The sequence below is a fragment of the Heterodontus francisci genome, chromosome 18 (assembly GCF_036365525.1).
Source record: "Heterodontus francisci isolate sHetFra1 chromosome 18, sHetFra1.hap1, whole genome shotgun sequence".
Lineage (NCBI taxonomy): Eukaryota > Metazoa > Chordata > Chondrichthyes > Heterodontiformes > Heterodontidae > Heterodontus > Heterodontus francisci.
In genome coordinates this window covers 85292646-85305691 of record NC_090388.1, presented here as the reverse complement: position 1 = coordinate 85305691, position 13046 = coordinate 85292646, and the positions used below count along the sequence as shown (strand labels likewise).

The window sequence follows — 13046 nt, the reverse complement described above, 5'->3', positions numbered from 1 at the left end:
AGGTGAGGGGGGGGGATCTCAGGCTCCCCTTTTGCCCTTTCCCTCATTTGACTTCAACAGGATTTATTCCTTTTTTAAAACAGTGGTTGTGCTTACCACCTCTGTGATTGTTTGACCTTGATCCTCTAGCATAATTGCAAAAGGACCAATCAGACAGGTTTTCTTGAGTTCGAAAAGAAAGAGGCAAGTTTATTACATTTAACAGTCTAACCAGATTAAAAACATGCTACATATTCACACAAGAGTCACTCACACACAAATAAATTGCAGAGGGAAACAGATTTGGTAGTTGGGTTGAAGTCCAAAATAAATGGAACTTAAATACAGTCTTGAAGTCTTCACTGGTTCCAGTGCATGGTGCTTGGCTTGCTTTGCTCAGGGCTCCTGAAGGCAGAATTGGTTGTTGATTCTCTTCCCCTGGTTTCTGGCTGTCGTGGTCTTGGGGGGAGGGGGGTCCCAGTCACAGCCAGTTCTTCTCTTGATATTTTCTACAGAGAGAGAGAGAAAGAGAGACTCAGGGGGAGCATCTGCTATCTTTGCTGCTATACCCTCAGTTACTACCGATCTACTGTCTGTGACATAAAACTTTAGTTTCTTCAGAGATGAGCTGGCAGTCACATGGTTCTATCCCCTTTGTTTCCAATGAAGTTTTTTCTGGAATCTTCTAATGAAATTCCAGGTGCTACATGCCTCGGGATGACTTTGAATAGCTCGCTAACGAGGATCATCTGGCTAATTTACTCAAGTTAGCCAAAGCATTGTTCTGGCTGGGCTTTGTTGGACTTTTCATCTCCAGTTCAATCTCCTGGTGTTTCAAATGTAAATTGTAATGGTCATCTTTGCTGCTGGTTTTTTTAAACGTTAACTTGTAGGATTTTTCCATTAAAAGTCTAATGTAAGTTTCCAACCGATGTAATTAATATTCCCCATTTGGCATATGGAGTTTTCCTGACAATTCCCATTGCGTATCTTTGTGCAGTAACTTTTGAAGAGACTCCATGATCTCCGTAGACTGGTGCACAAATTTGTGTTAAAAGTTGGTAGTGCCGAGGAACGATGCCAACTCTTTTGCCTTAGATGGGGTTGGAAGCGCATGAATGGCTTTAATGTTGGCTTTACTCCAGTCACTTCGTACCCAAAAAAGTCAAGCTCAGATGCCGCGAATGTGCATTTGTCCTTGTTACGTGTACAAGTTGAGTGAGAACCACAGTTAACCGTTGATTGTGGTTCCCTTTGTCCCTTCCATGGACGATATTGTCGATAGGGTTGAGCATCCCCTCAATGTCTGATAAGACTGAAGACACAATCTTCTGGAACGCACTAGGTGCTGTACTTAGCCCATAGGCCATTCTGCGGTACTGAAACACATTGTCTTGTGTAACAAAGTCTGTAAGATGATGGCTTCACTCAACTAGTAGTATCTGATGATAGCTCCATCACATGAGCTTTGTGAAGACTGTGGAGTCATGAAATGATGCCAATAGTTCTTGGATCATAGGAACGGGTACTTGTCCGGAATATTGCTTTTCTGACTGACGTAAGGTCAACGCATAGTCTAACTTTTCTAATTTTGCATCATGCAATGACTAGGCTAGATATCCATGGGGATAATTTGATTAACTCAGTGATACCATCTGCTTCCAGTCGTTTCAGCTCCTATGATACTACAGCACGGATTGCAAACTACAACTGTCTCCGATTTTGCGAAGCAGGCGGAATTGATGTGTCGATGCAAGGAACATGACAGTGCCTCTTAATCTCCCCAAATCCGGTGAATAAGGAAGGTGTTGTGCTCTGGAGAGGTGTACAAGTTTGAAGCCAAGCTTATCGAACAGGTCTCCCCCATTAGGCATTGGTGGCCTTTGGCCACATAGAGTGTGAACTTGTCTAGTTTTAAATTTTTGTAGTGCACTGGAACTGCGATCATTCTGAAGACAGGGAAGGATCTAAAGGGAGAGCTAAGAAGAGCAAGGAGAGGACACGAGAAGTCATTGGCGGATAGGATCAGGGAAAACCCTAAGGCTTTCTATAGGTATATCAGGAATAAAAGAATGACTAGAGTTAGATTAGGGCCAATCAAGGATAGTAGTGGGAAGTTGTGTGTGGAATCAGAGGAGATAGGGGAAGTGTTAAATGAATATTTTGCGTCAGTATTTACAGTAGAGAAAGAAAATGTTGTCGAGGAGAATACTAAGATTCAGGCTACGAGGCTAGATGGGATTGAGGTTCACAAGGAGGAGGTGTTATCAATTTTGGAAAGTGTGAAAATAGATAAGTCCCCTGGGCCAGATGGGATTTATCCTAAAATTCTCTGGGAAGCTAGGGAGGAGATTGCAGAGCCTTTGTCCTTGATCTTTCTGTCGTCATTGTCGACAGGAATAGTGCCGGAAGACTGGAGGATAGCAAATGTTGTCCCCTTGTTCAAGAAGGGGAGTAGAGACAGCCCTGGTAATTATAGACCTGTGAGCCTTACTTCGGTTGTGGGTAAAATGTTGGAAAAGGTTATAAGAGACAGGATTTATAATCATCTTGAAAAGAATAAGTTCATTAGCGATAGTCAGCACGGTTTTGTGACGGGTAGGTCGTGCCTCACAAACCTTATTGAGTTTTTCGAGAAGGTGACCAAACAGGTGGATGAGGGTAAAGCCGTGGATGTGGTGTATATGGATTTCAGTAAGGCGTTTGATAAGGTTCCCCATGGTAGGCTATTGCAGAAAATACGGAAGTATGGGGTTGAAGGTGATTTAGAGCTTTGGATCAGAAATTGGCTAGCTGAAAGAAGACAGAGAGTGGTGGTTGATGGCAAATGTTCATCCTGGAGTTTAGTTACTAGTGGTGTACCGCAAGGATCTGTTTTGGGGCCACTGCTGTTTGTCATTTTTATAAATGACCTGGAAGAGGGTGTAGAAGGGTGGGTTAGTAAATTTGCGGATGACACTAAGGTCGGTGGAGTTGTGGATAGTGCCGAAGGATGTTGTAGGGTACAGAGGGACATAGATAGGCTGCAGAGCTGGGCTGAGAGATGGCAAATGGAGTTTAATGCGGAAAAGTGCGAGGTGATTCACTTTGGAAGGAGTAACAGGAATGCAGAGCACTGGGCTAATGGGAAGATTCTTGGTAGTGTAGATGAACAGAGAGATCTTGGTGTCCAGGTGCATAAATCCCTGAAGGTTGCTACCCAGGTTAATAGGGCTGTTAAGAAGGCATATGGTGTGTTAGCTTTTATTAGTAGGGGGATCGAGTTTCGGAGCCACGATGTCATGCTGCAGCTGTACAAAACTCTGGTGAGACCGCACCTGGAGTATTGCGTGCAGTTCTGGTCACCGCATTATAGGAAGGATGTGGAAGCTATGGAAAGGGTGCAGAGGAGATTTACTAGGATGTTGTCTGGTATGGAGGGAAGGTCTTACGAGGAAAGGCTGAGGGACTTGAGGTTGTTTTCGTTGGAGAGAAGGAGGAGGAGAGGTGACTTAATAGAGACATATAAGATAATCAGAGGGTTAGATAGGGTGGATAGTGAGAGTCTTTTTCCTTGGATGGTGATGGCAAACACGAGGGGACATAGCTTTAAGTTGAGGGGTGATAGATATAGGACAGATGTCAGAGGTAGTTTCTTTACTCAGAGAGTAGTAGGGGCGTGGAACGCCCTGCCTGCAACAGTAGTAGACTCGCAAACTTTAAGGGCATTTAAGTGGTCATTGGATAGACATATGGATGAAAATGGAATAGTGTAGGTCAGATGGTTTCACAGGTCGGCGCAACATCGAGGGCCGAAGGGCCTGTACTGCGCTGTAATGTTCTAATTCTAATCTAGTCATTGTAAGCCTGAAAAGTGTCTGTTGCAGGAATGACAATAATGACAATAGAGGTCTTCACTCAGTATGGATACATTTGCACCCACATCAATGAGGAGTGACACTAAAATGCCCACAATTGTAACTGTACAATCCTTGAAGTGACCCCTGTACATGGAACCTGCTGCTTTATTGTCCGTGATAGTATTGACATACTGCATCTCACTGTCAGGAATAGGTTCCTGCATGTGTCGAACTGACAAAGACTTCTTCTTTGATAACCTGCATACCTTTGTGAAGCGATTCATCTTTGAGCATGCATTGAACTTTTTCCCTTGTGTCAAACATGGTATTTTGAATCCAGGGGTACCCCCACAATTTGGGCACGTTTTTGAGGGTGTTTGACCATGATAGGGCAAGTGTTGATGAGCCTTCTGAAGTCTCTTTGTCTGTACCCTTGCACTAGAGTTGATTGGACAAGCTGTGTCTGTGACCCTGAGCCTGAGGCGTAGTTTTGTGTAACATCTTCCAATCTAACATGGCGGATCTGATTTAGATGGCCAAGGTCATGGCCTATTCCTAAGTCAAACCATCATTCTCCATGAGTTCCCTAATTTGTGAGATTGAAGGTTTTTCAATTAGTTAGCATTTCAAATTTGCACGTAGAAGCCAACTGACACAAGTTGCCACATATTATTTTATGGGCTCACCATTTCCCTGGCATCTCTGGAGGAACGTGTATCGGTCAATGATCACACTTTTCTTCAGACCGAAGTATTTCTCGAGAGCACTTATTGCCTTATTGAACATAGACGTATCATCCGTTAGCTGCCCGAATATACGCTGGCTCTCTGCTCCGAGGCCATGCATGAGTATCGCCTTCTTGTGGATCACTGCTACATTCTCAACACCCACACCCACAGTGAGAAAGTAGCTTTCAAACCCAGAAATCCATCTGTCCCACAGAATGGGAGGATCTCCTGCCAATGACAGGGAAGGCGCTGGGGAAGGTAAATTTAATATACTTGACATCTTCGTCACCAGATTGTTATGGTTCATACCCGAAACATGCAAAAGACAGACTCATGATTTCTGTGTGTGTAGGCTTTATCCAAGTTGGCTGCCCAATGTGTCCTAGTTTCACTTTTGGAACCACGCCCCATCAGTGTTGATTGACACTATTACGAGCAGTCTTACAAACACAGCACACAGCAATCAGTCACTGAGCAATCAAACACAACAGTTCCAAAGAAGACTGCCAAACAATATCTTAACTATTGTTAGTAAATGTGGTGTAAATGCGGTGCCAAAGTTGCTGAAACTAAGTGACATCAAAGTGGCAACATAACAAGATGAAGCATTGCAGTTATGCATGACAGCTATGGAATCATAAAACTGGAAAGATGTAATTGAGAGAGCATCTACAAATGAAATCACTCACATACTACAAGCTCTTTAGAATGTTTGAAATGAGCTCACAATTGCAACCACTTCTGATTTCATGTTATGCGGCAACTGCATTATCATTCCGCAGTCTTTGGGAGAATGTGTTGTCGAATTAGCATATGAGGGTCACCAGGAAATTGTCAAAACCAAGCAACTTCTTTGGGAAAAGGTATGATTCCCGGGAATTGACCATATGGTGGAGCACAAAATCAATCAGTGTTGCCATGTCAAGCAACCACAATACCAGATGGTCATGATCTGCTCAACATGCCTGAACTACCTGAAGATCAATGGATTGACGTTAGCATAGACTTCACAGACCTACCCACTTACGAGCACTTGCCTGTTGTCAATTACAGCTAAAGCAGATTCCCAGTTGTAGAAATAGCTACATATATCTCAGCAAAAACAGTCGTCCAAAACCTGACCTGATGTTTGCTTTATTTGGAGTCCCTCAAATGGTGAGAAGTGACAATGGACCCCTACTATCAGCGATGAGTTCAGTAAATTCACAAACTACCTGGGCTTCACTCACCAAAGAAATCATACTCTGTTGGCCAAGAGCTAATGGAGAAGTTGAGTGATTAATGCATACCTTGAAAAAAGTGATCCATACAGCTACTGCTGACAGCAAGTCATGGAAGCAGGAGTTGTATCGTTTTCTTCACAGAGTGATTCCTCATTCAGAGCGACCACTGGAAAGCCTCGAGCTGCACTTACCTTCCCACATCCCATGTGCACACATCATCCTGAGCTACCCCGTAAGCATGTACGTGAACATGATCGAGGCCAAAAAGATTGCATGAAAGCAAACACAGAGCGAAACATGAAATTCAAAACGACATCGCTAAAGCCAGGAGATTTCAATTGTATAGAACCTTGGTTAGACTGCACCTGGAATACTGGGTGCTGTTTTGGTCCCTTTACCTTAGGAAGGATATTATTGCCACAGAGGGAGTGCAACAAAGGTTCACCAGTCTTGTTTCTGGGATGGCGGGACTGTCCTATGAAGAGAGATTGGGGAAACTGGGTCTGTATTCTCTAGAGTTCCGAAGAATGAGAGGTGATCTCATAGAATCCTACAAAATACTTAAAGGGATAGACAGGGTAGATATAGCTAAGACGTTTCCCTTGGTTAGGGAGTCTAGAACCAGGGGACACAATTACAAAATAAGGGGGAAGCCACTTGGGACAGAGATGAGGAGAAATGTCTTTATTCAGAGGGTTGTGAATCTTTGGAATTCTCTACCCCAGAGGGCTTTGGGAGCTCAGTCATTGAGTATGTTTAAAGCCGAGATTGACAGATTCCTAAATACCAATGACTTAAGGGGATCTGAGGATGGTGTGGGAAAAAGGCATTGAAGTGGATGATTAGCCATGATCATCTTGTATGACCAGACAGGCTCGATGGACTGAATGGCCTACTCTTGCTCCTATATTCCTATGAGAAAGTGCTAGTAAAATGTGATGGTTATGTTGGAAAGCAAACAACCCCCCAATGACATCCATCCATTCAGGACATGAAACATGTCATTCTTCGAAGTATTGCAAATACCATCCGCAAGTATTGCATCCGATCCGGGCATCGAGACTTCAGATGAAGCACACAAGTTAAATGAGACAACACCTGATGTCGCAATTGATGTCCTGCTGGTGAGTGACATACTTAAGAGATTATGTAACAAAGTGAAGTTATTTCCAAGCAGAACAATGAAAGCAAATCATTGAAGCACACTGTGAAACAGATAGCTCATTCTGGATGTTCAAATATTGTATTCAGTCAAAAAAAAACAAAATGATGACATACCTCACATTCACCAAGAAGAGGAGGGATGTAGTCTATTGTGTAGTGTATTGGTGATTGGAAGCAATGATATGTATTTGATGCAGCATGTACAGTGTGCCAGTAGGGGGAGCCACAAGCAAAGGTTCCATTTTCAGCAGCAATGGAGAAATTGCTGCCATGTGTATTCTTCCAGAGATCAGAAAAGTTCATACAGCAGAGAGAGAGAGAAATACAAAGTGGAGGTAGAGAGAGAGAAATACAAAGTGGGGGAGAGAGAGAGAAAGAAAAAGTGGGGGAGAGAGTGAGAGAAATACAAAGTGGGGGAGAGAGAGAGAAAGAAAAAGTGGGGGAGAGAGAGAGAAATACAAAGTGGGGGAGAGAGAGAGAAAGAAAAAGTGGGGGAGAGAGAGAGAAAGAAAAAGAGGGGGAGAGAGTGAGAGAAAAACACAAAGTGGAGGAGAGAGAGAGAGAAATACAAAGTGGAGGTAGAGAGAGAGAAAGACAAAGTGGGGGAGAGAGAGAGAAAGACAAAGTGGGGGAGAGAGAGAGAAAGAAAAAGTGGGGGAGAGAGTGAGAGAAAAACACAAAGTGGAGGAGAGAGAGAGAGAGAAAAACACAAAGTGGGGGAAGAGAGTGAGAGAAAAACACAAAGTGGGGGAAGAGAGAGTGAAAAACACAAAATGGGAGAGAGAGAGAGAAATACAAAGTGGGGGAGAGCGATAGAGAAAAACACAAAGTGAGGAGAGAGAGAAAAACACAAAGTGGAGGAGAGAGAGAGAAAAACACAAAGTGGGGGAGAAAGAGAGAGAGAAAAGCACAAAGTGGGGGAGAGAGAGAAAAACACAAAGAGTCTGAGAGGGAGAGGAAAAACACAAAGTGGGGGAGGGAAAAAAACACAACGTGGGGGAGAGAGAGAAAAACACAAAGTGGGGGAGAGAGAGAAAAACACAAAGTGGGGGAGAGAGAGAGAAAAACACAAAGTAGGGGAGGAGAGAGAGAAAAACACAAAGTGAGGTAGAGAGAGAGAAAAACAAAAGTGAAGGAGAGAGAGCAAAACACAAAGTGAAGGAGAGAGAGAAAAACAAAAAGTGAAGGAGAGAGAAAAACACAAAGCGGAGGAGCGAGAGAGAAATACACAAAGTACAGGAGGTGAGAGTGAAAAACACAAAGTAGGGGAGAAAGTGGGGTAGCGCAGTGGTTAGCACCGCAGCCTCACAGCTCCAGTGACCCGGGTTCAGTTCTGGGTACTGTCTGTGCGGAGTTTGCAAGTTCTCCCTGTGACCCTGTGAGTTTCAGCCGGGTGCTCCAGTTTCCTCCCATAGCCAAAGACTTGCAGGTTGATAGGTAAATTGGCTATTGTAAATTGCCCCTAGTGTAGGTCGGTGGTAGGGATTAATGTAGGATTAGTATAAATGGGTGGTTGTTGGTCAGCACAGACTCGGTGGGCCAAAGGGCCTGTTTCAGTGCTGTCTCTCGAAATAAAATAAAGAGAGAAAAACACAAAGTGGGGGAGTGAGAGATAAAAGCACTAAGTGAGGGGAGAGAGAAACACAAAGTCGGGGAGGAAGAGAGAAAAACACATAGTGGGGGAGAGAGAGATACAGAGAAAAATAAACAGAGAGCGGAAACAAACCCAAACTGGGAAAGGAAGTAAAAAAACACAAAGGTTGTGCAATTGGGCTGGAGCTGAAACCAGCCTGAACAATGAGCATAAAACTGTGAGAGGCCAGCACCAGTTAAAGCATGCCTGCACTACTTAAAGCCAGCCTGCACATTTTAAATGGGAGGTGCATTCTGGCTGCAGCAGGTGCTGGAAGTCATTTTACAACTGATTCTGGTCTGGCAAACTCACATGAATGGTGCAACATGGCAGTCAGTGGGCTCCAAGATTTTCCAAAGCTCTACTGGAGTCCGTAGTACAGGAGGAGAGACATCATCTATCGACAGACTGCCTGGAGGCCCTCCAGACAGACTGTGCCAAGGGAATGGCAGCAGATAGCTATGGCAGTCAATGCCAGGAGGACCTAGATGGAGTGCCGCAAAATGTTCAATGACCTCAGATGAGTGGTGAAGGCCAGTGAATTCATCTTCAAACGCCGTATCCCACTGACTTTACCATTAGCCTCATACTGTGCGTAATGGCCCTCACTTGCCTACCGAAAATCTCTGTCGATTATAACTCATAGCTCACATTCATAGCTTCACCTCACCCTCACCCATTGGGCACTGCTGCAAACTTCACAGCTCATGTACAGTGCCAGCTATTCAACCATGACAGCCACATCACCCAAACATACTGCACCACACTCACTGACACACTCTCCTGTCTTGCAAGATAAGATGGCGCGTAACCGGAGGCAGCAGGGGACATACACGGCTGCAGTTCCTAACCCCAGTGGAGGGGACGGTGCTCTCCAGCATTGGAGCAGCCATAATTGAGGCCATGGCCAGTGGCAGAGCTGAAACCATTGGAGATGTTGCTATCCTCATTCCTAATCCTCCTTCTCACATCCCATTTGCCCCTTGTCCCATACTCCCTTCAGACTTACAAGCTGCAGATGGTGTAAACATGCACCTCTTACTTTCCCACCCTCCCCTGAACACAACCCTACCCTCTGTCTTTCTCCTTTCAGATATCCAAGAACTGCAACAGTTGGAAGAGCAGGTAGACAGTGATGAAGCTGAAACACCATCACTCATTCTCACACTCACAGGCATGAGCTCAGATACTGACACTGCACACACATTACAGGATAACATTAGAGGTGGGATCTGCATGTAGTGAAACACCAAACGTGTGGTCTGCAGTCAGGGCAGAGGAAAAGGTAGAGGAGCTGCCATTTCGCCGGAGAGCGAGGTCACAAACAAGTTCTGTATGGACTTTATTTGTATTTGTATTCGTAGCATTGTAGGACATTCTAGATAAAGGTTAACTAACAACTCTATTATTTACAGTTACTATATACACTCTCCACAAGCCAACTAAGCCAGCATCCTTCATACTGCTATAGCTTCTTCTCCCCAAGCCTATCTCATGTGACTGTTACAACATTGCACGTACCATGGGATGGGTCTCTCACTGTCTTCAGTATTAACCCTTTACATGGACAGGCAAAAAGGGAAAGGAGATGGGGTAGCATTGTTAGTAAAGGAGGAAATCAATGCAATAGTGAGCAAAGATATTGGCTCGGAAAAATCATGATGTTGAATCTGTATGGGTGGAGCTAAGAAACACCAAGGGGCAGAAAAAATTGGTGGGGGTTGTCTATAGGCCAGTGGAGATGTAAGGGATGGCATTAAACAGGAAATTAGAGACGCATGCAATAAGGGCACAACTGTATTCATGGGCGACATTAATTTACATATCGATGGGTCAATCCAAATTAGTAATAAGACTGTGGAGGAAGATTTCCTGGAGTGTGTACGTGGCGGTTTTTTAGACCAATATGTTGAGGAACCAACCAGAGAACAGGGTATTGTGCAATGAGAAAGGAGGAATTAACAATCTTGTTGTACGGGGTCCCTTGGGGACGAGCGACCATAACATGATAGAATTCTTCATTAAGACGGAGAGTGAAGTAGTTATATCCAAAACTAGGTTCCTGAATCTAAATAAAGGAAAATATGAAGGGATGAGGTGTGACTTGGCTATGATAGATTGGAGAACTTTACTAAAAGGGTTGATGGTGGATAGGTAATGGATAATATTTAAAGAATGTGTGCATGAATTACAACAATCATTAATTCCTGTCTGGCACAAAAATAAAACCAGAAATGTGGCTCAACTGTGGCTTACAAAAGAAATTAGGGATAGTATCAGATCAAAACAGGAGGCAAATAAAATTGCCAGAAAAAGCAGCAAGTCTGAGGATTGGGAGCAGTTTAGAATTCAGCAAAGGAGAACAAAGAGGTTGATTGAGCGGGGGAAAATAGAGTAGGAGAGTAAACTTGTGGGAAACATAAAAACTGACTGTAAAAGCTTCTATAAATATGTGAAGAGAAAAAGATTAGTGAAGACAAATGTAGGTCCTTTACAGTCAGAAATGGCAGAAATTATAATGGGGAACAAAGAAATGGCAGAACAATTAAACACATACTTTGGTTCTGTCTTCACAAAGAAGGACACAAGTAACCTCCCAGGAATGTTAGGGAACCAAGAGGGAGAGGGAGGAACTGAAGGAAATCAGTATTAGTAAAAAAAAGGTACCAGAGAAATTAATAGGGTTAAAGGCTGACAAATCCCCAGGGCCTGATAATCTACATCCCAGAGTACTAAAGGAAGTGGCCCTGGAAATAGTGGATGCATTGGTGGTCATCTTCCAAAATTCTATAGACTCTGGAACAGTTCCTACAGATTGGAGGGTGGCAAATGTAACCCTACTATTTAAAAAAAGGAGAGAGAGAAAAAACAGGGAATTACAGACCAGTTAGCCTTACATCAGGTGTGGGGAAAATGCTAGAGTCCATTATAAAAGATGTGATAGCAGAACACCTGGAAAGCATAAACGAGATTGGACAAAGTCAGCTTGGGTTTACGAAAGTGAAATCGTGCTTAACAAATCTACTGGAGTTTTTTGAGGATGTAACTAGTAGAATAGATGAGGGAGAACCAGTGGATGTGGTGTATTTGGATTTTCAGAAGGCTTTTGATAAGGTCCCACATAAGAGGTTAGTGTACCAAATTAAAGCACATGGGATTGGGGGTAATATACTGGCAAGGATTGAGAATTGTTTGACAGACAGGAAACAGAGAGTAGGAATAAATGGATCTTTTCCCGGGTGGCAGTTAGTGACTAGTGGGGTACCACAGGGATCAGTGCTTGGGCCCCAGCTATTCACAATATATATTAATGACTTGGGTGAGGGAACTAAATATAACATTTCCAAGTTTGCAGATGACACAAAGCTGGGGGGGAGATGTGAGCTGTTGGAGGATGCAAACAGGCTCCAATGTGATTTGGACAAGTTGGGTGAGTGGGCAAATACATGGCAGATGCAGTATAACGTGGATAAATGTGAGGTTACCCACTTTGGTTGTAAAAACAGAAAGGCAGATTATTCTCTGAATGGTGATAGATTGGGAAAGAGGGAGGTGCAACGAGACCTGGGTGTCCTTGTATACCAGTCACTGAAAGCAAGCATGCAGGTGCAGCAAGCAGTTAGGAAGGTGAATGGTATGTTGGCCTTCATTGCAAGAGGATTTGAGTACAGGAGCAAGGATGTCTTACTACAGTTATGCAGGGCCTTGGTGAGACCACATCTGGAGTATTGTGTGCAGTTTTGGTCTCCTTATCTGAAGAAGGATGTTCTTGCCATGGAGGGAGTGCAAAAAAGATTTACTAGACTGATTCCTGGGATGGCAGGATTGATGTATGAGGAGTGATTGAGTCAACCAGGCCTATATTCACCAGAGTTTAGAAGAATGAGAGGGGATCTCATAGAAACCTATAAATTCTAACAGGACTAGACAGGCTAGATGCAGGAAGGATGTTCCTGATGGCTGGGGAGTCCAGAACCAGGGGTCACAGTCTCAGGATATGGGTTATGCCATTTAGAATCGAGATGAGGAGAAATTTCTTCACTCAGAGGATGGTGAACCTGTGGAATTCTCTACCGCAGAAGGCAGTGGAGGCCAGGTCATTAAATATATTCAAGAAGGAGCTAGATATATTTCTTAATGCCAAAGGGATCAAGGATATGGGGAGAAAGCGGGAACAGGGTACTGAATTAGACGATCAGCCCTGATCTTTTTTTGAATAGCGGAGCAGGTCCGAAGGGCCGAATGGCCTACTCCTGCTCCTATTTTCTATGTTTCTATGAGTCAACCATAATAGCAGGACTCAGACTTTCAGTAAATGATTGAAGAAAGCTGTGCTTTGTAGATGTTCAAATTGATTTAAAACAAGATCACGGCTGGAATTTAATGTGACCCGATGGGGCCTTAGTCCGGGAAGTGGATGCGGTCGCCGAAGGCGTTCCCGCTCCGCGCTCAAATGCTGCCACGATCGAGCGCGAGTTAA

At 43.9% G+C, this 13046-nt stretch overlaps 1 long non-coding RNA gene across 1 annotated transcript in view; it reads right to left on the bottom strand.

Moving 5' to 3' along the window:
• Positions 1-215: 215 nt before the first annotated feature.
• Positions 216-13046, bottom strand: part of LOC137379895 (uncharacterized) — a 33273-nt gene continuing 20442 nt past the window's right edge. The window contains exon 4 of the long non-coding RNA XR_010976931.1: positions 216-488. This is a non-coding gene — a long non-coding RNA (uncharacterized lncRNA). The remainder of the gene's footprint in view (positions 489-13046) is intronic.